The sequence below is a fragment of the Loxodonta africana genome, chromosome 4 (assembly GCF_030014295.1).
Source record: "Loxodonta africana isolate mLoxAfr1 chromosome 4, mLoxAfr1.hap2, whole genome shotgun sequence".
Classification (NCBI taxonomy): Eukaryota; Metazoa; Chordata; class Mammalia; order Proboscidea; family Elephantidae; genus Loxodonta; species Loxodonta africana.
This window is the reverse complement of record NC_087345.1, coordinates 80,500,590-80,528,582: the sequence shown is the minus strand read 5'-3', so window position 1 is coordinate 80,528,582 and position 27,993 is coordinate 80,500,590. Positions and strand designations below refer to the sequence as shown.

Here is a 27,993-nt window from a genome sequence, read left to right as displayed (position 1 = left end):
TTACTGATCCTCTAGAGACCATACATTCTGTATTTCTTCAACAAGTATTTGTTGTACACCTATATGCCCGACCTTGGGCCAGCTTCTAGGGAATAGAGAAAAGTCACAGACCCTGCCCACAGTGAGATAGATGCCACACAGTACAGTTTCCTTCTGAGCCACAGGTCTGGTTTTCCAAGCCCAAGGGCCTAAGAGGATCCATATAGTGAGGGCTTCCTGCATAGTGATTAACCACTGACCCATCTGTCTCCTCTGCCAGCCATGAACCCCTCGATCACATGGTTGTGATTCATTTTCCAAATGTCCACCAGACACCAGCCATTATGGAGCAGCCTTGGGCCTAGTGTCAACAGAGTTAGTTGAAAAGAGTTTCTGATGACTGGAGCTCTTGTTCAGTGGAAAACTGCTTTTCCCAAGATGGACTGTGGCGGGGGGGCGGGGGGGAGAACTAAGGTTTAGACTGAAGATGAAATGGTGGAATCCAAACTGCTGTGTGTGAAATTTCTCAATGGAAGGAGGTGCAAAGCGTGTGTGTGTTTTCAGTGTATGGCACATACATATGCAATTACTTTTTTTTTCCCATCCATCGGCTCTCGATCATCTGGTGGGCTTCATGGGCCTTTACTACCTTCTGCACTGGTACTGGGAGAGGCAGGTGGTGAGCCACCTCCGAGACAAGTATGTCTTTATCACGGGCTGTGACTCAGGCTTCAGTAACCTGCTGCCCAGGCAGCTGGACCTATGAGGCTTGAGGGTGCTGGCTGCGTGTCTGACAGAGCAAGGGGTGGAGCAGCTGAGGAGCCAGATGTCAGACAGGAGACAGTGACCCTGGATACGTGTGAGTGTGACACAGAGCACTGCTGCAGCCACCCAGCGGGTAAAGGAGTGTGTGGGGGCAGAGGAATGGTTATGGGTGGGGGTCTGTTCTTCAGATAGGCTGCTTTTCCTCAATGTCTTAGAATTACCAGAAAATGTGCCACGTGCAAAGTTTAAGAATTGAAGTGGAGCATGTATTGGGGGAAGTGTTTTCATTGCACCAGGACTGACAAATACAAAGGTATTTAGGAGGACACAGAGGTCTAGCCTGCTGTAAAAAAATCCCGGTTGTATGTAATTCATGTGTATGTAACTGGCTGCAAGGTGGAATAAAGGACTGGTAGGCAAAGGCAGTGAGGAAGAGAAATGGTGCAGAAATCAAACTCTGCAGGGACCTTGCCCAGGGAAAATCCAGGGTACAGATATGCTGACTTAGCCAAAAAGATAAGTTCAGAAGCACCTTTTCTTACTCCTTTCAGGAAGAATCTTGTTTACTAATACATCCTCTAAAATAGGATGCAACTATGCTGCCCACATCTCATTTTATATGCACTTCTTGAGGGCAGTCTAAACTAGTCCTTCCCAAACTTTCATGATCATAAGAACTTAGGGGCCTGGGAAATGTTACTGTTCAACCAGTGACCCAGGTGAGTCTTGTGATCAGGCATATTTGGGAAACACCAGTGAGATGAGAGCAAGTCATCCCTGGGGCATAAGCAGTGTATTTCTGCGAATGGTTTGCAGCCCAGCAGCCATGGAAACACTGTGAGGTGAGCCAGGCAACTAGCCCTCTGACACTTTTGAGCCTATCTAGGGAGAAGCCAAAGTTGTGGTTTCCTGGAAGAAACTCTAAAGCAGGCCATTTGGAGGTGTAAAGTAGGGAGCCACTACCAGGTCCAGCTGCAGTTGAGCTCCAAGATGGGATTTTTATACATCCATCCCCTGGATTTGTCACTGTAGGTCTTTAGTCTTCTTTAGCCTTGCACCAACCTGGCACAGGCCTCAGTGCTGGCTGGCACCCTAGGTAAATGCTCTGAAGGGTGAGGACAGAAATCTCCAGGGAGAGGCTTCACCTAATGGGCCAGAGAAGGACACAGAAGAGTAGTTTGTACAATACATTATATGATCACCCTAGTTAAAGCTAGAATTCCTTGGGTGGAATTAACAGTTAACGCGCTTCGATCACTAGTCGTTAGAGAAATGCAAATAAAAAACAAAGGTGAGATACCATTTCACCCCAGCATTACTGGCACGAATCCAAAAAAGAAATTAAAAATGTCGGAGAGGTTGTGGGGAGATCAGAACTCTTATGCATTGCTGGTGGGAATGCAAAATGATACAACCATTTTGGAAGACGGTATGACGCTTCCTTAGAAAGCTAGAAATAGAAATACCACATGATCCTGCAATCCCATTCCTAGAAATATATCCTAGAGAAACAAGAGCTGTCACACTAATAGACATATGCACACCCATGTTCATTGCAGCATTGTTCACAATAGCAAAAAGATGGAAACTACCTAGATGCCCATCAGCAGATGAATGGGTAAACAAACTGTGGTACATACACACAATGGAGTATTATACAACGATAAAGAACAATGATGAATCTGTGAAGCATCTCACAACATGGGTGAATCTGGAGAGCATTATGCTGAGTGAAATAAGCCAATCACAAAAGGACAAATATTGTATGAGACCACTACTATAAAACTCATATAAAAGTTTACACACAAAAAGAAACAATCTTTGATGGTTACGAGGGTGGGGAGAGGTGGGGATGGAAAAACACTAAATAGACAATAGATAAGTGGTAACTTTGGTGAAGGATAAGACAGTACACAATACTGGGGAAGCCAGCATAACTTGTACAGGGCAAGGTCATGGAAGCTCCATAGATACTTCCAAATTCCCTAAGGGACCAAACTGCTGAGCTGAGGGCTGTGGGAACGGTAGTCTCAGGGAACATCTAGCTCAACTGGTATAACACAATTTACAAAGAAAATATTCTACGTTCTATTTTGGTGAATAGTGTCTGGGGTCTTAAAAGCCTGTGAGCAGCCGATACTCCACTGGTCTCACCCCTTCAGAAGCAAGGAAGTATGAAGAAAACTAAAGATACAAGGGAAAGATTAGTCCAAAGGACTAATGGACCACATCTACCATGACCTCCACCAGACTGAGTCCGGTACAACTAGACGGTGCCTGGCTACCACCACTGACTGCTCCAACAGGGATCACAATAGATGGTCCTGAAAAGAGCTACAGAAAAATGTAGAACAAAATTCTAACTCAAAAAAGGAAAGACCAGACTTGCTGGCCTGACAGAGACTGGAGAAACCCTGAGAGTAGGGCCTCTGGCTACCCTTTCAGCTCAGTAATGAAGTCACTCCTGAGGTTCCCCACGTAGCCAAAGATTAGACAGGCCCATAAAACAAAATGAGGCTAGGGGGGCACACCAGCCCTGGGGCAAGGACTAGAAGGCAGGAGGGGACAGGAAAGCTGGTAATAGGAAACCTAAGGTTGAGAGCGGAGAGTGTTGACATGTCGTGGTGTGGTTAACTAATGTCATAAAACAATATGGGTACTGTTTAATGAGAAGCTAGTTCGCTCTGTAAACCTTCATCTAAAGTACAATAATAATAATAAAAAAACACTTAAAGCACTTGCTTACTGCTAATCGAGTCTGCACAGAGGCATTTTGGAAGAAAGGCCTGGATACCCACTTCCAAACAATTGTAGCCATTGAAAGCCCTATGGGATGCAGTTCTACTCTGACACACATGGGATGACCAAGAGTTGGAGTTGACTTGATGGCAACTGTTTTCTTTTTTTTGTTGTTGTTAACACAGCAGAACTCTGATACACATGGATGTGCAGTATAATCACCATCTGTCAGGTATTAGACAGCAGGAAAAGTTAAGATCTGAGGCACTTGAACATGCAACTTCAGGAACATTATTCCCAAAACTTCATTGTGAAAAATTTTACAAACATTTCTCTGGTTGTGTAGTTAGGGTTACTCCCAACTGATTGTTTTTCTAGGCAGGTTATGAGGCAACTTTAGTCTAAACCAGTATGCCTTTTGGGGATTGAGGTGAAAGCATGTTACCTCACGGCCTGGGAAGTGGACAGGCAGGCCAGGAGACCAGACCAGGAGAAAAAGTGCTATAGGAGTCATTGCAGTGATCTCTATATAGACGGGGACTGTTGAGAACCTTGCAAAGCCCTGGCTCTCGGCTGTGTAACAAATATCCACTGAATCCATGAGGAGTTTACTAAGTGCAAGAGAAACATAAATAAGGGGTGACTAGTTCTACTTTGAGGCACAGGGTCAAGGAAGGCAAGTAAGGAGGGGAAGGGAGATCTGGGCAGAGAGAACAGCCTGTGCAAAGGCACAGATGGGTATGAAAGGACTCAAGTTTCCAGGGAACTAAGTGTTGCTCAGCATGGCTTCCAAGTAGCTGGATCAGTGAGAGGGACATGAAGCTGGACTGGAAAGAGAGGCAGCAGTAATGCCTCCCTCTGCCTGAAGCATCTTGAGATGTACTCAAGGAACTGAGTCTCTTGGTTTGAATCGTATGAAATTGTCCGTATGCAACTGTTTGTGACTTACCAAAATGGCAACGTCACACGTTGTTAGTTGCTGTCAAGTTGATTCCGACTCAGAGCAACCCTATAGGACAGAGTAGAGCTGCCCTGTAGGTTTCCCAAGGAGCAGCTGGTGGATTTGAACTGCTGGCCTTTTGGTTAGCAGCAGAGTCCTTAACCACTGCACCACTAAGGCTTCATTGTGCCACCCAGGGACTCCTTAATTTCATATGACTCAAAATAATAACTTGCTCATTTGTGCTGACCTTGGACCTCTTCTCCAGCTGCCGTGGGGTTTATACTTTCATTCTTCCCTGACTTAATGCTGCTTTGCCTTTGATAGGATGGGATAGGATTTTCATACAGACACACACTGTTTCCTTGCTTAATAGTTTCCTGTCTTGTGTTTCAGAAGGGAGCTTGTCCTTTGGGTGTTCATGTTGCTACCACAGAGCAAGAAAACACCAAAACTCCCATCCTTTGCCCTGAATATACAAATGTTCCCAGAGGTGAAGAAGAGCTATGGAGACAAAGAATTTGAAGGCTGTAAATTTGTCCTCAATACTGTCAGAGCAGAGAAGGCACATTCATTAGTTTAACAAAACCTTCTTGAGCATCTACTGTGTGTCAGGCAGGATCCAGGCTCGCTTCCTGCTCCTCCTTGCTCCCTTGCTCATGGCAGACCTTCTTTTCCCTTGAATCTGATTAGCTCTGTATGAAGCATTCAGTTTATTTGTACAATATCCCAATGAGAGATGGATTATTATTATGACCTTTTTATAGATGAGGATACTGAGGTGAGAGAGATTGAGAACTCATCCAAACAGGCACTGGAAAAGGCAGGATTACAAACCAGTCATCTTGCACAAGAGCCCGTGCTCAGTTCTGCATGGTGCTCCCTCTCACACAATCCTCAGTGGCTACCACCAGCAATCAGGACTGGTGCCTGAGGGAAAATCATGACCCTCCCAATGTTAAGAGAAAAAAAATTACTGTTTCATGGTGTTCTCTATTGCTTGCTTCCATAGTCGTGTGCTAATACATTTTCTCGCAATGTTTTCCCACAGATTGCCAAGGTATAAACAAGCTTTTAACTCAAGGAGAGAAGAATTTGACCCGTGCATGCCCTGACTGCTGTCCACCACCACACTCACTGCTTGGTTGGTTGGAATGCCAAACTTCTTTCTCTATATACCAATATCCCTGCAGATGTTAGGTTTTGCAAGTTTATGAGTAAGGTCAGACCTGCTGGTACTGTGTAGTATGAAAATCCCACCCAACTCCTGGATTCTGAACGAGGGTTTAACAAACTGGGTTTTGACTAAGTTCTTTTTGGGACAGGTAAAACTAGTTGCCATCGAGTTGATTCTAACTCATGGCAACCCCACGTGTATCAGAATAGAATTGTGCTCCATAGGGTTTTCAATGGCTGATTTTTCGGAAGTAGATTGCCAAACCTTTCTTCTGAGAGGCCTCTGGGTGGACTTGAACCTCCAGTCTTTCCGTTAGCAGCTGAGTGCATTAACTTTTGCATCACCTAGGGAGAGGTGAAACTATTTATGTTAATAAGATCAGAGAGATGTTCCATCTTTTATTGTACAAATTCTGAGAATTGCTCAGTCAACTGATATACATAAGGTCATTATTATTGAAAGTTAATATTTCACAGGAGTCATGGTAACTAAAATGGGTATATTAAAGAAGGAGCTGATTACAGTCAAAACAATTTAACCTCTAGCTGTGTGAATCTAGAAGACTTTTTCTTTTTTCTCATGCGGCTCTACCTGGTGGGCCTCATGGGCCTGTGCTACCTGTTGCACTGGTACCAGGAGAGGCAGGTGGTGAGCCGAGAGAAGTATGTCTTTATCACGGGCTGTGACTCGGGCTTCGGGAGACTGCTGGCCAGGCAGCTGGACCTGCAGAGCTTGAGGGTGCTGGCTGCGTGTCTGACGGAGCATGCATGGGGCTGAGCACCTGAGGGGCCAGACATGAGACAGGCTGGAGACTGTGATCCTGTCTGTCACCCAGACAAAGAGCATCGCTGTAGCCACCTAGAAAGTGAAGGAGCTCGTAGGGGACAGAGATATGGCCAAGGGATCCTGTCCTTCAGATTGCTGTCTTGCCTTCAGTGTTTTAGAATGTCCAGAGAATTTGCCAGGTGCAAAGTCTTAGGGGTCAGATTGTTGAATATATTGGGGTGGTGTTTTCATTACATGAGAACTGACAAATCCAGTAGTATTCATGGGGTAAGTGAATAAATGTTTATAATTGGGACTGTCCTGAAAAATTTAGGTTTTGTGGGATATGTTTGTACCTGGGTGAAAGGTAGAAGTAGGTATAGTGACAGTAGGGAAATAGGTTTAACAGGTAAAGTGTATGTACCTGGGTGAAAGATAGAATGAAGGCTAAGAAGGCAAAGAGAATGGAAACAGATGACTATGGTGTAGAACACCTCTAATTCTCCAGGTGCAGTGGCCTCTGAAAATTCAGAGTGAAAAAAAGCTGGTTCCATTAATACAGGATGTCATTACATTGACTACGTTTCATTTTATATATGTCTTTTCCTGGGACCAGTATAAACCTGTCTTTCCCAAACTTGCCAAATGATGGCAACCAGAAAGATCAACTGCATCTAGGGAGGGGCCTAGGAATATCTTTATTGTGCAGTTAAGTACCCACAGGTGAAGTTTATGATCAAGCACCTTTTAGAAACACAAGTGAGATCAAGTTATACCCAAACTCTGATCACAAAGACCTGAGCGGTGTTTTTCTGGGTGTTGTTTCCTCTTATAGGTCCTGGTCAAGAGTTTCTGAGGAAGCCAGGGAAGTAGCAGAGAGGACTCCCTGAATCCTAGCAAGGGAGCAGACAGATTTCCAAGTTTTCTAGAAGAAGCTCCAGAGCAGACCATTTGGAGACTATAACGGGGTGGGGGGCACCCATCAGGGTCAGCTGCAGTTGAGTACCCTGTAGACTAGTAATTGTAGGTGTTTATTCTCTTGCTTACTTGCACCAATCTGGCTGAGGCCTGAATGCACTCTGGGCAAGAGCTCAGAAGTAAGGAGAGGAAATAGCCAAGAGAGAGGCTACAGTAAAGGCCAGAGCAGGACACAAGGAAAGGCCTGCCGCCTACCCAACCCTGTGTGCTGCGCCATCCACTGAAGGAACTGCTACTTTCTTTGTAATTCACTTTCTAGTTATCTTGCATTTTCCTTCCTAGAATATCCCTCCCACTCCCAGTTCTGAAAAGGAAATGGAGAATTAATTTTCTCTGCCCAACTCTGTAATCCTCCCTTTTCCGATGTCTCCAGTCCCTGCGCTACTGGAGGAGGACAACACTTCATCATAATTTTTGTAGAAGGCATTTTTTCTTTTTGTTTTGAGAAAGTTAAATGTCTTCCTTTCAGGGCTTTTGCAAACAGTGCTTTTTTTCCAGTTGCTGAGAGCAGCACCATTTTCTAATTTAAGTTCATGACAAGAAAACTGGTTAAAATTTTTGTTTTGCGTTTCATAGTTACTTTAGAAATTACTGAGGCCTGAACTACCCTGCAGGCTTAGTGTGGAGGCCTAGTACCACCTGTCAGATTAAAAAAAAATAAAATAAAGTTTTAGTTAAATATAAAGTTAAAAATTAAACCAACTTTCAGAGCTACCCATAATTCATTTTAATTTGTGATTGGCTATGACACCGCAGGAGTCATTACGAATATTCAGGAATTCGTTTTGACATGAAAAATTTTAACCCCCAAGTTGGTCACAGAAAAATGAACAATGAATGAAGTTGACATATATTTTATAATCTTATTTCAACAACTGTTTTATTTTGCCACTTTGTTTTCATACTCTGTGGTGAATACAGGCTTTTTCATGCCTCAAGCATTTCTGTAGATACCTGAAAATCCTTTAGGCCCCAGGCACTGTGCTTCCTGCAAAATGTCGATGTTGGACCACATGATTTCATTTTTCCTTCCCTCTCCTGTAAGAAAGGAACTAAAATGAAAAAATGGCTTGGATCTTATTGATACAAATACACGTTTTAAGAAAAGATTGAAGAGCCTCCACCTCTCCATCGTTTCAGAAAGAAATCTTACACTCCAGGAGCTAAATCCTGATGTGTTTGAAGTTGGCTGATGTCAGCTGTTTCCCATGATCACCATTTCTGTCCTTTCTCCTCTCTGAATCTGAGCCTTTCCTTTAAAAGCCAACCCTTCCACGAAGCCTTCCGTGACAACTATGGGTACACATTCTTTTGTAACTCCTTTTGTTTGTAATTTCGGTTCTAATAATTAGCACTTTATTCCCCCCTCCCGCCCCCATACCATTTATTCCTGTGCTTCAGAAGAAAGGACTCTTGAACTGTTTCCATTAATACTACAGCCAAGAAAACCCCACGAAGCAGTTCTACTCTGTAACACGTGGAGGTGCCATGTGTCAGAATCAACAAAATGGCAGCAGGCTTTTTTGTCTTTGCTTTTACTTCCTACAGCATCAAGTTAAAAGACACACACACACACACACACACACATATATATATATATATATACACACACATACACATACTGGCATGACATTGAGCACTTTTATGGATTGAATTGTGTCCCCCCAAAATGTGTGTAAACTTGGCTAGGCCATGATTCTCAGTGGTTTGGCAGTTATATTGTAGTTTGGCAGTTGTATGATGATGTGATTACGTCCATGATGAGATTTGATATGTGATCACCTCCATGATAGAATCTGCTGTGAGTAGCCAATCGGTTGAAAGGCAGTTTCCTTGGGGGTGTGGCCCGCTTCGAATATAAGTGGACTTTATGGCAAGGCTCACACGCAGGCTTTTGCTTGCTCTGGATCCTGCAGTTGGCTCCTGTCTGTCTGACCTCCAGGTCCTGGAACTTTGAGGTAGCAGCTTACCTGCCATCTTGTCTGCCAATCTTGGGACTCATCAATCTTCACAGCCTGTGAGCAAGAGCCCTGCTGTCTGACCTGTAGATTTTGGGTTCACCAGCCTCTGTGGTTACACAAATCAGGAGAGGCCTCTATCCTGACCATGGACTTGGAATTTTCCAGCTTCTACAATTCCATGAGCCATTGCCTGGATATAAATGTCTCTTTATCTACATATATTTATACACTTTACTGATTTTGCCTCTCTAGACAACCCAGCCTAAGACAGAATTTGGTACCAGGAGTAGGGTGCTTCTCTGGCAGATACCCAAAATGTGAAAGCTGTTTTGAAACTGTGAATGGATAGAGGCTGGAAGAGTTTTAAAGTGCCTAATAGTAAAAGCCTGGATTGCCTTGAACAGACTGTTGGTGGAATTATGGATATCAAAGACAATTCTGGTGAGGACTGAGAAGGAAATGAGGAGAGCTATTATACTTTTTTTTTTTTTTTTTATACTGGAGACAGCACAGAAGCAGCAGCAGAACAAGGAGACCAGTGTGAGACAGCACTCGAGCTGACTCATAAAGCAAGAGAGCTGAGAGCCTTTTGTGCTAGAGGCTTCCTGGTGGAATGGGGTGTCTCTGAGCAGTTATCAGTGGAGCTAGGCTTTCTGATCCATGCAGCAAGAGAGCTAAGTGCCTTCTCGTTGAAGCTGACTGGCAAAGTGTGGTGCCTTCAGGCACTTATTGGTGGAGCTAAAGAGCTATGGAACACTTGCCCCAGCAGGGAAGACACAGGCAGTGAGGCCCAAAGGGCTGAGAGGCCAAGGAACCAGGAAACAGAAGCTAAAGAGATAAGGAACACAGGAAACAGAGCTGCCTCAGTCTTGAAGGGTAGGGCAATGACCTCTGGGGTCTCAAAGGGTGGAGTTATCACTCAGATGGACTAGGAGAAGGTGGCCGTCCAAATTTGAGGGATCAATGATGCTAGTCCAGTGGGATTAGAAAGTGGAGCTGAAGCTCAGGGCTGAGGGACCTCCAGGCGGTATCCAGAGACTGTGGCCAACACCCAGAGTCTGGAGGGCAGTGCCATTGCCTAAATGGTCTGAGAGAACAGAGAATTATTTTCAAGCCTTGAGAACTAATTTAATGTGTTCTGCTGAATTGCTTGGTGTCTGTTATCCCTTCCTTCCCTCCAATTTCTCCCATTTGTAATGGAAATGTCTAGCTTGTGCCTGTTCTATCATTGTACTTTAGAAGCAGATAACTTATATTCTTGATTTCACAGATGAAGAGGAATTTTTGGATTTTGAACTTGGTGTTGACTTAAGACATTTGCTAAGATACGATGGGGTAAACGTATTTTATGTGTGGCAAAGACATGAATTTTTTTTGGCCAAAGTGTGGAATGTTATGGATTGAACTGTGTCCCCCCAAAATGCGTGTCAATTTAGCTAGGCCATGATTCCCAGTATTGTGTGATTGTCCACCATTTTGTCACCTGATGTGATTTTCCTATATGTTGTAAATCCTATCTCTATGATGTTAATGAGGCAGGTTTAGAGGCAGTTATGTTAATGAGGCAGGACTAAATTTACAAGATTAGGTTGTGTATTAAGTCAATCTCTTTTGAGATATAAAAGAGAGAAGTGAGCAGAGAGACATGGGGACTTCACACCACCAAGAATGCAACACCAGGAACAGACTACGTCTTTTGGACCCAGGGTCTTTACCCTGAGATACTCCTAGATCAGGGGAAGATTGATGACAAGGCCCTCCCCCCAAAACTGACAGAGTGGGAAAGCCTTCCCCTAGAGCTGGCACCCTGAATTTGAACTTTTAGCTTCCTAAAATGTGAGAGAACAAATTTCTCTTCGTTAAAGCCATTCACTTGTGGTATCCCTGTTATAACAGCACTAGATGACTAAGATAGGCATTTAAGAGCCAGTGAACATCTCCTGTATGGGTTTTGGCTGGCACAGCCACAACTCCAGATCTTGCTCTTTTCTTTTTGAGAATAAACATTTCTGTAAGGGGAATGGCTTCAGTTGGACTATTGATTCAGGGCATAAATTATACCGGATGCTACCTTCTTGTCCTATGTACTCCCCTCAAAGTTCTAAAAAATGAAAGTGGGCAATGTAGGTCTGATCTGCAACTGCTTGTGGGGATGGCACAGGACTGGGCAGCAGTTAGTATCATGGGGTCACCATGAGTTGGGGGTGGCTCCAGAGCTCAACTCATGGACATCATGTGTATTGTCGCTTGTATCTCTAGCCCATCCCTCTCTCCTAAACTCCAGGTTGAAATTTCGAATATCCTCCTCAACATTTGCACTTGAATATCTGGGAGTTGTCTCAAATTTAGCCTTATGGCATTGAACACGTGATCTTTGCCTGTCTCCAAACCGTTCCCATCTCAGTTAATGGTACCGCCATTCTGTTATTCATTTCAACGAAGTCATTCTTAACTACCCCTTTTCTCTCCCTCACCTTGTTCAATACACCAAGAAACCGTACTGACTACTTTTACCATTTATACAGAATTGAGTACTTCTTACCACCTCTGCTGCAGGGGCTCTTGCTTCTACCCTTGTCTACCTTCAGCCTATTCTCAACATAACACACAGAGAGCACCTTTTATAAAATAAGTCAGATTATGTCACTAAAAAAAAAAAACTACACTACCTAAAACCTTCAATGGTTTACCATTTCACCTGAAATAAAACTAAACTCAGTAAAATGGCCTATAAGGTGTTGTGTGATCTGGTACTCATCCACTCCCTGACCAATTCTCCTACTAGTCCCTAACTCAAGCATTCTACCTGAGATGTACTGTCTTTCTTGCTGCTCCCCTAGCACGATAGGCATGTTTCTGCCTTAGGGTATAGCCTACAGGAATTTTTTTTCACTTAGAACTATCCTCTCCAGATATTCCTTTGACCAACTCCTCCTTCTTAGCCTTTGCTTGATTCTCAACTTCTCCATAAAGCTTACCCTGACCCTCACTCAACATGGTGTCCAACACCCCAACCCTGCTCACCCTACATTTTTTTTCTATTGCTGTATGTCACCTTCTAACTTACTGTATAATTTACCTATTTATTAGGTTTATTGATTATTATTTATCTCACTCACTAAAATGCAGTTTCCACACTGAAATGATTATAAAATTATCTTCCCATTTCTAATTAATATTCTTTGTTTCTACCAGGCCTCTGGGGTTTGGCGAACGATGTTACCATCTGTGTGCCTTGTGTCCCCAATGATTGGCTGACCAAAGATGATTTCTTAATGATCCTGAATGCAGACTTGGTTGGGCTCATTGAGGTGACACTGAGCTTACCTCTCCTGATCACAAAGGCCAGTGGAAGAGTACACAATGTTTCTAGTCCAGCTGGGAGAATATCCATGTTTGGTGGTGGCTACTGCATTTCTAAGTATGGTATAGAAGCTTTTTCTGACAGCCTGAGGAAAGCATTTTCCTACTGAGGAGGACTTTACCATGGCTAGATGTGTTTCTGAATGATGGGCCTGGGTTCCAGCCTTAATGGTGCCATCTTAACTAAGAGGATTTGCAATTGGAGTGTCCTTATCTTGCAAATATATAAGATAATCCATTAGGGAATCGGAAGATTTTAGAACTTATATTTGTTTTTATCATCATCCCTATCAAATGTTACTGTAAGATATATATCCCCTATAGGGCTGCTATGAGTCAGAATTGGCTCAGTGCAATGGGTTTGGTTTTTTTTTTGTGTGTGTGTGGGATATATATATATATATATATGTATAAAGCATATCCCATATGAGAGTGATAAAAACAAACCTGTTGCCATTGAGTCAATTCTGACTTTTTTTTTTGTTTTATAGTGTATATATATATATAAGCATATCCCAAATGAGAATGATTAAAAAAAAAACCAAACTCGTCGTCGAGTTGATCTCGACTCATAGAGATCCTATAGGACAGAGTAGAACTGCCCCATAGGGTTTCCAAGGAGCAACTGGTGGGTTCAAACTGCTGACCATTTGTTTAGCAGCCCGAGTTATTAACCACTACGCCACTAGGGCTCCTATAAGAGTGATAGGGGTCTATTATTAAAGAATATGGAGAAGACGTCTTAAGTCACTAAACCTGACCGATGTTTCTTACAAGTGAAGAGTGAACATTAAAAGGTTTATTAAAGGAAAAGTTCTGTGCCAAGCACTATGCTTACTCCTCACAGAAACCCTGTGAGTTAGATGAGATTCTGCATGATCAAGTGTGAAGTCAAGCCAGAATCTGAACCCAGTTTTGTGGGGGGAAAATCTATAATGGCTATAGAATAAATACAGAAAACATAAGTTGAATAAGTACAGGTAAGTATAAACCAGGTTCTCCAAGGCATCAATGAGGGCCTGACTTACCTTCCCTTGGAGCAGGGGACAAGGAAGTCTTCACAAAAGAATTGAGCTGTAACCTGAGCAGATAGGTAAAGAGGGAAAGACATCTGTGTGGAAGCAAGAGAAAGAGATAGGGAAGGGCTCAGGCATTCAGGGCACTGAAAGTCAATAAGCATAGTTGTGGCAGAGGGTAAATCAGCTGAAGTGGTATAAGACTGGGTAGCAAAGAGAAGCAGCCGTAATGTCACCTTCTGCCTGAAGTGTCTTCAGATCTGGTAAGGAACCTGCTTGCCGGTTTTGTCTCTTTGAATTGCTAGTTGGACATCTTCTTCAGCGCCTAGAGTTCGTTCTTTCATAGTCTTTCTTTTTTTGTCATTGTTGTACATATATCGCTCACACAGCTTTTGCCAATTCAACTCTTTACAAGTGTGTAATTTATTGATATCAATTACATTAATTGACTGTGTGATCATGCCCTTAATCAATGAGATTTTTTCCATCATTATAATCAAAACTCAGTACTCCAAAAGCAATAAGCCCCTTTTCCCCCTCCCTCCTGCCCCTGATAACCACTAATAAACTTTGGTCCCTGTACATTTGCCTGTTCTTATCTTTTTATATAAGTGAGGTCATACAATATTTGTCTTTTTGTGATTGACTTATTTCACTCAGCATAATGTCTTCAAGCTCCATCCCTATAGTAGCATGTGTCAAGACTTTGTTTCTCTTACTGGCTGAGTAGTAGACTTTGTTTCTCTTACTGGCTGAGTAGTATTCCATTGTGTGTATGTACCACATTTTGTTTACCTATTCACCCATTAAGGGGCATTTAGGTTAGTTGTTTCCATCTTCTGGCTATTGTGAATAGTGCTGCAATGAACACTGATGTACAAGCATCTGCTTGAGTCTCTGCTTTCAAGTCTTCTGGGTATATACCTGGAGCCCTGGTGGTGCAGTTGTTAGGTGTTTGCCTGCTAACCAAAACGTCAGCAGTTAGAATATACCAGCTGCTCCTTAGAAACCCTATGGGGCAGTTCTACTGTGTCCCATAGGGTCACTGTGAATTGGAATGGACTTGACGGCAACAAATTTGGTTTGGGCATATACCTCTGAGTGGAATTGCTGGGTCATATGGTAGCTCTATTTTTAGATTTTTGCGGAACTGCCACACTGTTTTCCACAACGACTGTTTTCCAGCAATGGATAAATGTTCCAATTTTTCCACGTCCCTGCCAATATATGTTATTATTATTTTGTCTTAGCCATCCTAGTGGGAGTGAAATGGCATCTCATTATAGTTTTAATTTGCATCTATCTGATGGTTAATGAGGAAACCCTGGTGGCTTAGTGGTTAAAAGGTACGGCTGCTAACCAAAAGCTTGGCAGTTCAAATCTACCAGGGGCTCCTTGGAAACTCTATCGGGCAGTTCTACTCTGTCCTATAGGGTCGCTGTGGCTGTGATGGTTAAGGTTGTGTGTCACCTTGACTCAGCTGTGATTCTCGGTGATTTAGCAGTTAAGATGTAGTTTGGCAGTTACGTAATTACATAACCACCTCCATGGTGAGATATGATCTGATACAATGTAATCTCCTCCATGATGAGATCCTCTATGAGCAGCCAATCAGTTGAAAGGGTGTTTCCTTGAGAGTATGGCCTGCATCCGATATATATGGACTTTCTGGCAAAGCTCGCTGGCTTTTGCTCTGCTTTGGATCCTACATTCAGCTTGTCATCTGAACTCTGGTTCTTGGAACTTGAGTCAGCAGTCTGCCATCTTACTTGCCAATCTTGAATTCATCAGCCCCCACAGCCCATGAACAAACAGCCTGCCATCTGACCTGCGGTCTGACCTGCCAATATTAGGTATGTCTGCCCCTGCAGCTACGTGAGATATGAGAAGCCTCCAGCCTGATACCTGACTCCCGGACTTGGGACTTCCCAACCTCTGCAACCATGTGAGCCATTTCCTTGATATAAATTTCTTTCTCTCTCTTTCTCTCTCTATATATACATACATACATGCTTCACTGCTTTTGCTCCTCTAAAGAAGCCAGCCTAAGACAGTGGCCATTTGAATATCTTCTTTGGGTGACATATCTATTCAAGTCCTTGGCCCACTTTATGATTGGGTTATTTGTCTTTTTGTTGTTAAGTTGTCAAAGTTTTATGTATATGGTGTCTTGTCATCTAGCACTGCTATAACAGAAATATCACAAGTGTAAGGCTTTAACAACGAGAAATTTATTCTCTCACAGTCTAGTAGACTACAAGTCCAAATTCAAGGCATCAGCTCCAGGGGAAGGCTTTCTCTCTCTGTCAGCTCTGGAGGAAGATCCTTGTCATCAATCTTCCCCTGGTTGAGAAGCTTCTCAGGCACAGGGACCCTGGGTCCAAAGGATGCGCTGTGCTCCCGGTGCTGCTTTCTTGGTGGTGTGAGGTCCCCATGTCTCTCTGCTTGCTCCTCTCTTTTATATCTCAAAAGAGATTGGCTTAAATTATAGATTAATTTTGTAGATTGAGTTTACATAACTGCCACTAATCCCATCTCTTCCATATCACAGAGGTAGGATTTATAACACATAGGGAAATCACATCAGATGACAAAATGGTAGATAATCATACAATACTGGGAATCATGACCTAGCCAAGTTGACAGATATTTTGGGGGGATACAATTGAATCTGTGACATACGGTTTCTGAAGATACATTATCCCAGCCAGCAGCTTGTCTTCTCACTTTTTTGGTAAAGTCTTTTAGTGAACAAAAGTTTTAAATTTTTGTGAGGTCCCATTTATTTATTTTGTCTTTTGCTCTTTGTCCTTCTGTTATTATATTAGATAATCCATCGTAAAAATCTAGACCCGACAGCATTGACCCTGCATTTTCTTCTAAGAACTTCATGGTTTTAGTTTTTACATTTAGATCTTTAATCCATTTTGAATGTGTTTTTGTGTATGGTGTGAAGCATGGACCCTGTTTCATTTTTCTGCATCTGGAAATCCAATTTTTCCAATACCATTTATTGGAGAGGCTCTTCTTTCTCCAACCAAAACCCTTAGTACCCTTGTCAAAAATCAGTTGACACTAGATGTGTGAATTTCTGGACTCTCAATTCTATTCCATTGGTCCGTGCATCTATTTTTATACCAGTACCAGGGTGTTTTGGTTACTGTAGCTGTATAACAAATTTTTAAATCACGAAGTATGAGCCCTCCTACTTTGTTCTTCTCTTCCAACATTGCTTTTTCTATTTGTGGCCTCTTGCCATTCCATATAAAGTTGAGGATTGGTTTTTATATTTCTGTAAAAAAGGCTGTTAAAAGTTTGATCGTGATGCATTGAACCTATAGATTGCTTTAGGTAGTATTGACCTCTTAACAATATTAAGTCTTCCAATCCATGAACGCAGAACATCTTTCCATTCATTTAAGTCTTCTTTAATTTCTTTCAGCAGTCTTTTATAACATTCATTGCATAAGTTTTTCACATCTCTGGTTAAATTTATTCCTAGGTATTTTATTTTCTTAGATGCTATTGTACATGGATTTATTTCCGTAATTTCCCTTTCAGATTTCTCATTGCTGCTGCGTAGAAACTCAACTGATTTTATTTGTTGATCTTGTACCTGCAACTTTGCTAAATTCCTCTATTACCTCTAGAAGCTTTCTTGTGGATTCTCTGGGATTTTCTGTATATATAGGATCATGTCATCTGCAAGTAAAGATAATTTTAATTCCTCTTTTCCAGTCAGGATACCTTTTATTTCTTTTTCTTGTCTTATGTTCTGGCTAGAACTTCCAATATAATATTGAATAGAAGTGGTTAGAGAGGGCACTCTTGTCTTGTTCCCGATTTCAAGGGGAACACTTTAAATCTGTCTCCATTAAGTATAATGTTGGCTGTTGGATTTTCATATATGTCCTGAATCATATTGAGGAACTTCCCTTCTATTCCAATCTTCTTGAGGGTTTTCATCAAGAAACGGTGTTGTATTTTATCAAATGCTTTCTCTGCATCCATAGAGGTGATCATGCAGTTCTTTTCCTTTATCCTGTTGATGTGGTGTATTATGTTGATTGATCTTCTAATGTTGAACAATCCTTGCATTCCTGGAATAAATCCCAGTTGGTTATGGCGTATGAGTCTTTTAATATGTTGTTAGATTCTGTTTGCTAGTATTTTTTTGAAGATTTTTGCATCTATATTCATAAGGGATATTGTCCTGTAGTTTTCTTGTGGTGTCTTTGTCTTGTTTTGGTATCAGGGTTCTGTTGGCTTCATAGAATGAATTAGGGAGTATTCCTTCCTTCTCTATCTTTTGGAAGAGTTTAAACAGAATTGGTGTGAATTCTTCTCTAAATGTTTGGTAGAATTCCCCGGCGAAGCCATCTGGTCCTGGATGTTTCCTTGTTGTTGGGAGGTTTTTGATGGATGATTCAATCTCTTCACTTTTTATGGATCTGTTGAGATTTTCTATTTTCTCTTGAGTCAGTTTGGTTGTGTGCTTCTAAGAATTTTTCCATTTCATCTAGGTCATCCAGTTTTTAGCCATACAGTTGTTTATAATATTCTGTCATTATTCTTTTTATTTCTATTGGGTCATTTGTAATACCTCCTCTTTTATTTCTTATTTTGGTTATTTGCAACCTTTCTCTTTTTTTTTCTTTGTCAGTCTAGCTAAAGGTTTGTCAATTTTATTGATCTTTTCAAAGAACCAATTTCTGGTTTTGTTGATTCTTTCTATTGTTTTTCTGTTTTCAATTTCATTTATTTCTACTCTGATCTTTGTTATCTCCTTTCTTCTGGTAGGTTTAGGCTTAGTTTGCTCTCCTCTTTGTAGTTACTCAAGTTGTAGAGTAAGGCTGTTTGAGCTTATAGAGACTTTTTTTAGAAGATTCTAACAGGGAGGGTTGGCAAAGGAGAAATGTGGTTTTTAGAGTCCCATGTGTGGCAGCATAAAAAAGAGCAAAGAAAGCTGGATTTCAAGTTTAGAGAATATGGCTTTATATCCAGCACAGTCAATCCCTTTGGCTACTCACCATCCATTAAAATCTTTCTACATATATTGAAGTTCTATACAAGAACAAAACAATTTATGCCTTTGAGGACAAGATGCAACTCTCTTTTGTGTAGTTGAAGTCATTCTCATTTTCTCCTCATTACGAGAAGACACAAAGTCCTAACACTCACTGTATCCATATATAGGTGATAATCACAGTATCCATCTCTAGGAGATGGATGTATAGTTGGTCAAAAAATAAACCCCATCCCATGCATCATTACACTGAGGACCCAACTTATTGTCCATTTCTCAAAGAAAGGAAAGGATTCCAATTTGAATAAGCTTGTATCTATAAAAAAAATAGCTTCATTAAGCTTCAAGGTCTAGTTCACGGTTATTATTCCACTCATATAATGCTTTGTCTACCAAACTTCCTGTTTATTCAATTTAGAGACCCTACCTAAGAAAGCATTCCCTCCTCCACTAGAATTTGTCGTTTGAAATCCCCACCAGCTAACCATCTGACCCCTGTAGCTCTTTGAAGCAACTACTCCATGGTATATAGGAATTAAAGGAGATCATTCTTGATCTTTGCTCTATTCCATTCTCCTTGGCCTGCCCCTCTCACTTGATCCAACACTTCTGACATTCTTGAATTCTGCCTTCTGCTAATCTTTGCTTCATCTACTCAGTTGCATTCTTGTATCACAATTCGGACTCAACACTTGGCATCTAGCCTTAGCATTCTTCTACAAATGACATGGTTCTTTTGCTGTTTATGTAACTTCTGCCCACTCAAGTAGCAGATTATCTTGCTGGGCCCAGCCCAGGACTTGTCCAGTTGATCCTGCAGGATTGGGTACTGATGATGTTCCTATTGATGATATAAATGACACTCTTGTTCATATACTCTCCCTGCTTGGGTTTTCCAGGCTGACTCTAGACAAATGTTTAACTCCACTCGATTGCAGCCATGGTTTGCAGTAACTCAGTTGAGCCAGTTGACTCTCTTATGAGTTCTGCCCCTGTGGAGTCAACTTGTTTTAGGAACATGACAGGCTCTGTTGTCCCAGATCATTGACTGATCTTACTATACTTTGGCCCACTGGAGCTAGGCTTATTCATTTAAAGCCAGTACAATCAATTGTCAATCTTAAATGACATAAAGCTGGTCCCTGAATCCTTCCAGTTCTAGGAAATTTCCCAGGATATACTCCCTTTCACCCCTTGCCCTGAATGACCAAACCCCAATCTGGAGTTTATTATCTTTTATCTGGAGAACACCTGGAACAGAGGGGATAGATGGCCTTATTTTCAAGGCAGCAGGTGCTTCTCTCTAATTCTTAGAAAGCAAAAGGTTGGTAAAGGTAAGGGTGAATTAACTGCCTTAATCGACTTGACAGCAGTGGGTTTGGTTTCGGTTTTTGAATCTCTGTTAATGTCATAGCAATAGTCACTTATTTACCAAGCTCTTAAAATAAGAACAAATTCTTTAAAAAAAAAAATTTGTTTTCCAATAGGATGACTTGATATACATCACTGCTTATACTTTTTCCACTAAAGTAAATTGTGTATATATCTGGCATTTTTTTGAGTCACTGAACAGTAATTATGTTCACAGCTTGAAGCTCCAGGACCTGTTCTGGTATTACCACCATTCAACTTGTGTGACTAACCATTGTTTCCCTGTAGGTCATATCCCTAAGAACAGCTGTATGAATTTAAGTTGGAAGAAATGGCCGGTTGATTTCCAAACATAATTAATACTGTTGAATGGAATATTCAGGTCAAAACTGCCTCTCCTTCAGAAGCTATCATTTGGACCAGTGCTTCTCAGTATTTCATTTGGGTGTGAATTACCGGGGGATGATGTTAAAATGTGAATTCTGATTCAGTAAGTCTGGCATGGGGTGTGAGATTCTGAATTTTTAATAAGTTCCTAGGTGATGCCAGTAATGCTGGTCTAAGGAACATATTTTGAGTTGCAGGTTCTAGACTGTGTGATAAGTCGCTTCTTCCTGCTTCCCAGCATGTTCAGGGCAAGTGTCATAAACACTTTCAAAAACAGGTTCCCAGAATCTGTACATGCATACATCGTAACCTTTGAGATTGGGGGTTAAGAAAAGCATTAAATAATTGCAGATTTAGAACATAATTTATGCATGCTTCCTTCTGAAAATCCACTAAAATGGTAGTAAATATCTTTTTTTTCCTAAATTTAAACCAATCTTTTATTTCTTTATATTGCCTTGACTTTCTCTCCATATGAAAGATCTATAACTACATTTTTTAGTCCCTCTCTTTTGTTTTAATGTTGTCATCTTTTACATAATGACATCTCTGTTTCCTGTGTTTTAGCTTTGGTTTATTTTTGTGATTTCTCTGTCTGAGTTGATATCTGGTTGCTCTGTCCTATGTTGTAGTATTGGATTGCTGTTTGGTGTTATTGATCTTTTAACTGGAAGAATCCCTTTAGTATTTCTTTTAATTTTGGTTTGGTTTTTGCAAATTCCGTAAACTTCTGTTTATCTGGAAATGTCTTAATTTTGCCATCATATTTGAGAGACAGTTTTGCTGTATATATAATTGTTGGTTGGCAATTTTTTTTCTTAAAGGCTTATATATGTTATCCCATTGCCTTCTTGTCTGCATGGTTTCTGCTGAGTTGTCCGAGCTTAGTCTTATTGACTCTCCTTTGTAGGTGACTTTTTGTTTATCCCTAGCTACTCTTAAAATTTTCTCTTTATCTTTGGTTTTGGCAAGTTTGATTATAATATGTCTTGGCGACTTTTTTTTTTCTAAATGCTACCGTTTGTGTTTTTTTTTTTTTTTAGTTGTTCTTTAGATGAAGGTTTACAGAGCAAATTAATTTCTCATTAAACAATTAATACACATTTGTTTTGTGATATTGATTGCCAACCCCATGACATGTCAACATTCACCCTCTCCTTCTTGACCTGGTATTTTTTGACCCGCGCGGTAGATTAGACACTTCTTATCTTTTGCCGACTGAGTGCTGCTTTTCACTGATTCTGGAGGCGTAAGTAGCCTTTCCAGTGCTTGGTCTCTCCTGATATGAAAAACGTGTTCGGAACAACACTGTTTGCTTTGCTGCTGGCACCAGCTGATCCCAGCCTGCAGGGTGCCAGTTCCCACTGGCTCAGGTCTGGCGACTCCTCACTGCTTCTGAACAGTCTCTCCCTCCCCCTGCCGCTCAGTCCAATTCCTCAACTTTGTCTTTGATGTTCAGGGCTCCTAGGCTGTCATGTATAATTGATTCCCTTATTTTTTTTCCGGTCTTTGTTGTAAGAGGGACCACAGGAAGCATCTGACTACTCCACCATCTTGGCTTCACCTTGTAAATATCTTTTTAAAAAAGACGTAAATCCACAGGGGAAAAAAGGACTCAATGCAACAAAATTTCAGAAGATAGGAAACAAATGGACAAGTGGCAAATGATTTGATAGAGTTAAAAATATTGAAAAACAAGGCAATCGTGGGGAGACCGCAAAAACAACTCAGTTTAGTTGACAAAAAACAAAAACAAACCCATTGCTGTTGAATTGATTCTGACTCATAGGAACCCCACAGGACAGAGTGGAACTGCCCCACAGGGTTTCTAAGGAATGGCTGGTGGATTTGAACTGCCGGCATTTTGATTAGCAGCTGAACACTTAGCCACTGTGTCACCATGGCTCCAGTTTAATTGAGGAACCCCCCAAAGGCTCAAGAATTGGGGCATTAGATATCTCTGGAAAAGGAGGCTAGAAGGGACTAAAAAAAAAAGGAGGATTGCTTGAAAACTTGGTTAAACAACAGCCCTTGAGATCTCTTCCCAAATACATACAGTACAGCAACTGGCTCTCTCACACCTGGGAAGAAAATTTGAGGTTCTTGTTGTAGAAGGAATAAAACAAAGAGTATCTAGGTGGGAGGAGAAGTATCTGGCACAGATGAGGGCAGGGATACTGTACTGAAAACATGATAAAGTGAAAATTTACATAATGAGTACTGAAACCCTGGCCCAGCCTTCTGTTTTTGGCAACCAGACTGCTCACAGCCAGATATACACCTCCAGACTGGAGGCTGAAAAAGCTTCTCTGCGGAATCTGACAAATCCGAGAGAGAGAGAGAGAAAAAAGAAGACTTAAGACACTGATGACAGGTATCCACTGAAATAGCCCAGTCAGAGCACAATAGTGAAGATCATAATTGAAGAGCCTTGCCAATTTACCAAGAGCTTCTGATCACTTTCATAGTTCCCTACTCAATGCAAAAGGAAGGCTGAAAAAGAATTGATGCACTCAAATTATGGTTTTGGGAGAAGAATATTGAACATACCATGGATGGCCAGAAGAACCAACAAATCTGTCTTGGCAGAAGTACAGCCAGAATGCTCCTTAGAAGCAAGGATGATGAGACTTCATCTTGCTTACTTTGGATACATTGTCAGGAGGGACTAATCGCTGGAGAAAGATATCATGCTTGGTAAAGTAGAGGGTCAGCAAAAAAGAGAGAGACCCTCAATGAGATGTATTGACACAGTGGCTGCAAAAATGAGCTTAAACACAGGATGGTACAGGACCGGACAGTATTGTATTCTGTTATACGTAGGGTCGCTATGACGGCAAGATGGAGCTGATTTGATGGACCTAGCAACAACAACTCTTAAATGTGAACAGATATCCAAGGATCCACAGACGTTAGTATGAAAGACAGAGACTAAAATGAGTCTATAAAATAAAGCCTGCAGTAAACAAAAAAATGCAAGGGAAAAACATTTCCAAAAAACTCTCATTAATATCTTTGAGAAAATACATAAAACAAGAAGAGGATGCCATTTTTAAAAAGTAATATTTAGAGAACAAAAAAGAGCTCTTGGAATTTAAAACAGCACACACAGAAACTGGAATATTAAGTGGAAGGAAATCTTCCTTCCAAACAAAAAGGCAAAGACATGGGAAGGAGGAGAGAAAAATCTAAGAAGTCCAACAATTGAAATAATAGGGGTTCTAGAAAGAGAACACAAAGATAGTGGAGGGGATAAAATTATCAAGAAAAAGTTCAATAAGATTTTCCAGAAATGAAGAACATGAATTTCCAGATTGACAGGGCCCACAGAGTACCAAGTGCAATGGGTGAAAGCAGACCCATCATTGTGGCATAAATGCATATCGGAGTGAAGGTACAGAACAGTGAGGGCAGAGAGAAGATCCTACAGACTTCCAGAAGGGAAACATAGTTCTTTCAAAGGGTCAAGAGTCAGAATAGCATCAGATTCTTCAACAGTAATACTGGTAGGTAGAAGAGAGTAGAGCTATGCCTTAAAATTTCAGAAGGAAAGGGATTTCCATTGTGGAATTCCACACCCAGCAAATATCAATTAAATATAAGCATAACATAAATAAAAACATTTTCAAAACTGGAAATTCTAAAAAAAATTTACCTCCTGTGGACTGTTTCTTAGAAAGCTACAAAATGAATGAATTAACTAAAAAAGAGAAAGATGTGAGATCGGCAGAGCAGAGGCTCCAACCTAAGAGAAAGGCAAAGGGAATCCCTGTGGTAACAGTGAACCAAAATCCCAAGATGATAGCTATGCAACAGTCCTAGAACAATCAGTCCAGACTGGAGCAAATCCAGAAGCTCCAGGAAAATCATTCTTCCGGGGGGTAAAATGATAGACTATCTAACATATTTGAAAGGAACCCTGGTGACTCAATCGTTAAGCACTCATCTGTTAACAGAAAGGCTGGTGGTTTGAACCCATCAGCCACTCATGGAAAAAAAGACCTGACGATCTACTCTCATAAAGTTTACAGCCTAGGAAACCCTATGGGGCAGTTCTAGTCTGTCATATAGAGTCACCATGAGTCACAATTGACTCAACGGCACACAACAACAAGAACAACAATAATGTATTTGAACATATTGAGAGGTAATTTATAAACGAGTGGGGGAGGTCAATTTAGTAGTAAGGACATAAAAAACTAAACAAACAGGGTAAAAAGGCAATTATTAATTCCAGAGAAAATGAAATGTGCAGGGAATCAAAAGCAGTTATTTATAAAGCCATCATAATGTAAACAATGAATATCAATCTCGCAGAATTTCAGCATAACTAAACGGAAGGGATGAGGGTGAGTGGGAAATGTACCCGTGGGGTGGGGTGGGAGTGGTGGGGAAACAAGTTAAAGTCTCATCCTCTATAGTGAAAATCAATAGAAAATATTCAAACACAAAAAAAAGTGGTATAAACATGATATTTAGACATGTGGAAGTAAATACCAAAAGGATCAGCTCAAAGAATTGAAAAGTGGTGTCTTCTGCAGAGTGGGAAATGGAGAAGAGAGAGGAAGGGGTCCTGTTGGTTTTCATAGCAACCCTCATAGAACTATTTGACTTTGTGTGCCCGTATAATATTCGTAAAAATAAAACCACAATTAAAACAAGCATGAGACAAAGAAAAGCATAGCAGACCATATGATTGATACAAAATGGCCAATACCAGTTCCATTTTAGCTCACTAATGCCTAGGATATGGATCTTTATGTGTTCCATTTCATTTTTGATGACTTCCGATTTTCCTAGATTCATACTTCATACATTCCATGTTCTGATGATTAATGGATATTTGCAGCTGTTTCTTCTCATTTTGAGTCATGACACCTCAGCAAATGAAGGTCCCAAAAACTTGACTCCATCCACGTCATTAAGGTGATGGAGTGTTTAAAAGCTCGGCTGCTAACCAAAAGGTCAACAGTTCAAATCCACCAGCCACTCCTTAAAACCCTATGGGGCAGTTCTATTCTGGGCCACTATAAGTCGGGATTCCCTCAATGGCAAGGAGTTTGGGTTTTCTACTTTGAGGGGCCATCTCTTTCCCAGGCGTATTTTGAGTGCCTTCCAACCTGAGGTGTTCATTTTCTGGCACTATACCAGACAATGTTCTGCTGCTATTCATAAGGTTTTCACTGGCCAATTTTTTTTAGAAGTAGATTGCCATGTCATTCTTCCTAGTCTGTCTCATTCTGCCAGCTCCACTGAAACCCATCCACCATGGATAACCCTGCTGGTATTTGAAATACTGGTGGCATGGCTTCCAGCATCACAACAACATGTAAGCCACCATAGTATGACAAATGACAGATGAGTAGTGGACCTCTCAATTAGAACCCCAAAATTCTCAGACTGGTCGTAGAGTGTTAAGTACATATATTACATTCTGGGCCTACTTTCTTGAGAACCTATCTTGTCCCTGATGAAATTCAGGAGTTTTCCATGTCACTTCCGCATGACACTTACAAACCATTTCTTGGGTGAGGTTAAGTTTAAGGTGACTCACCTTACATTCAGAGAGTGACATTATTTCTAACCTTATTTCCAGATTCTGAAGTCATCCCTCTACTTAGAGCCAACAGCTTCCTTATGTATCAACTAAGGAATTCAAAATTTTACATGAAGTGATAATATGTGATGTGATGATGTGTAGAAGAGGAGAGAAAGGAAGGAGGAAGGGAGGGAGGTCCCTATGATTGGGTTAAACCTAAAAGTGCCACTGATCATTTACTTGAGTGACTTTAAAGCTTTGTGCTTCTTTTTTTTTTTTTCAGTTGCTGTCCAGTTGACTCTGACTCATGGTGACCCCATGTAGGTCAGAGGAGAGCTGTGCTCCATAGGGTTTTCAAAGGCTGATTTTTCAGACGTAGATTGTCAGGCCTTTCTTCCAAGGCACCTATGGATGGCCTCAAACTGTCAACATTTTGGTTAGCAGCTGAGTGAATTAACGGTTTGCACCAGCTAAAGACTCCAATGTCTGCTTATCTTGTTTTATTTACGTTGGCTGAAAAAAAGTGTAATCTGTTGTCACTAGAATGAACTTAGAATTGCGACTCTTGAATCAGATACAGATGTGGCAGAACCCAATCAGATATTACTTAAATATATACAAGAATAGTGGCACTACAAATAAGAAAGAATATAAAAAGAATTAAGCTTAGAATAAAATTGGAAATAGATCATTTGGATCCAATCAGATCCAATCAGTTGGCCAAACAACATGGATGGGTGTTGCAGGCTTAAATGAGATATAATTAAGGGTCTTGTAACTCAAATGTAGAAGATGTGGGTTGTGTTAGACTCCACCCACTCCCAATTTGGAGAGCTGGGCTTAATCCCTATAGGCATAGGGACATTAAAAGAGGTTTCTAGTAATACTTGCCCTCCATCATTGTAAGAAAAGTTATCCTAGATGTCTAGAGCTGTAAATATTCTTATCCCAACCAAAATCTTAGGTCTATATGCAACTTCAGCACCCTAATGGGCATGTCAAATTACTTGAGATGAAATAATTTCCTCCTTCATGAGTAAATGTATGAGAAGGCTTAGAATTAAATATAGTGATGGTCAAGTAAATAAGACCCTGAATTATTATTATTTTAAATTAAATTTGGGAATAATCTATAATTGTTTTGTATTTTAAGTACTTCAACATGTAAGACAATTTGACATATTAAAAAAGAACAATTTATGACAAAAAAAAACTCAATCAAAAAATGGGCAAAGTACTTGAACAGATACTTCACCAACGAGGATATCCAAATGGCCAACAAACACATAAGAAAATGCTCAGTGTCATTAGCCATTATCCACCAAAACCAAACTCACTGTCCACGAGTTGATTCTGACTCATAGTGACCCTGCAGGACAGAGTAGAACTGCCTCATAGGGTTTCCAAGGCTGTAAATCTTTACAGAAGCAAACTGCCACATCTTTCTCCCATGGAGTGGCTGATGAGTTAGAACCTCTGACTTTTTGGTTAACAGCTGAATGCTTAAGCACTGAGCCACCAGGGCTACTTCGTTAGCCATTAAAAAGAAAAAAAAGAAAATCAAACCACAATGAGATATCACCTTACATCCATTAGAATGGCATTGATAAAAAGTAAATAAATAAAAACAGAAAAAGAAAAGTGTTGGTTGTGGAGAAACTGGAATCCACATCCATTGCTGGTGGGAATGTAAAATGGTATAGCCTCTGTGAAAACAGTTTGGTGGATCCTCAAAAAGGTGAACATAGAACTACCATGTGATTCAGCAACCCAGTCCTAAGTTTATACTCTAAAGTGAAAGCAGGAATGCAAACAAAAACCTGTACATCAGTGTTCATTGCAGCACTTTTCACAATAGCCAAAAGGTGGAAATATCCAAAATGTCTATCAACAGATGAATGGATAAACAAAGTATGTACACACAATGGAATACCACTCAGCTATAAAAAGAAATAAAGTCCTGATGCATGCCACAATGTGGATGAAC

At 40.9% G+C, this 27,993-nt stretch overlaps 1 pseudogene; it reads left to right on the top strand.

The window, feature by feature from the left end:
- The first annotated feature begins 470 nt into the window (after nucleotides 1–470).
- LOC104847092 (retinol dehydrogenase 16-like) lies at nucleotides 471–13,014 on the top strand (annotated as a pseudogene).
- Nucleotides 13,015–27,993: the final 14,979 nt, after the last annotated feature.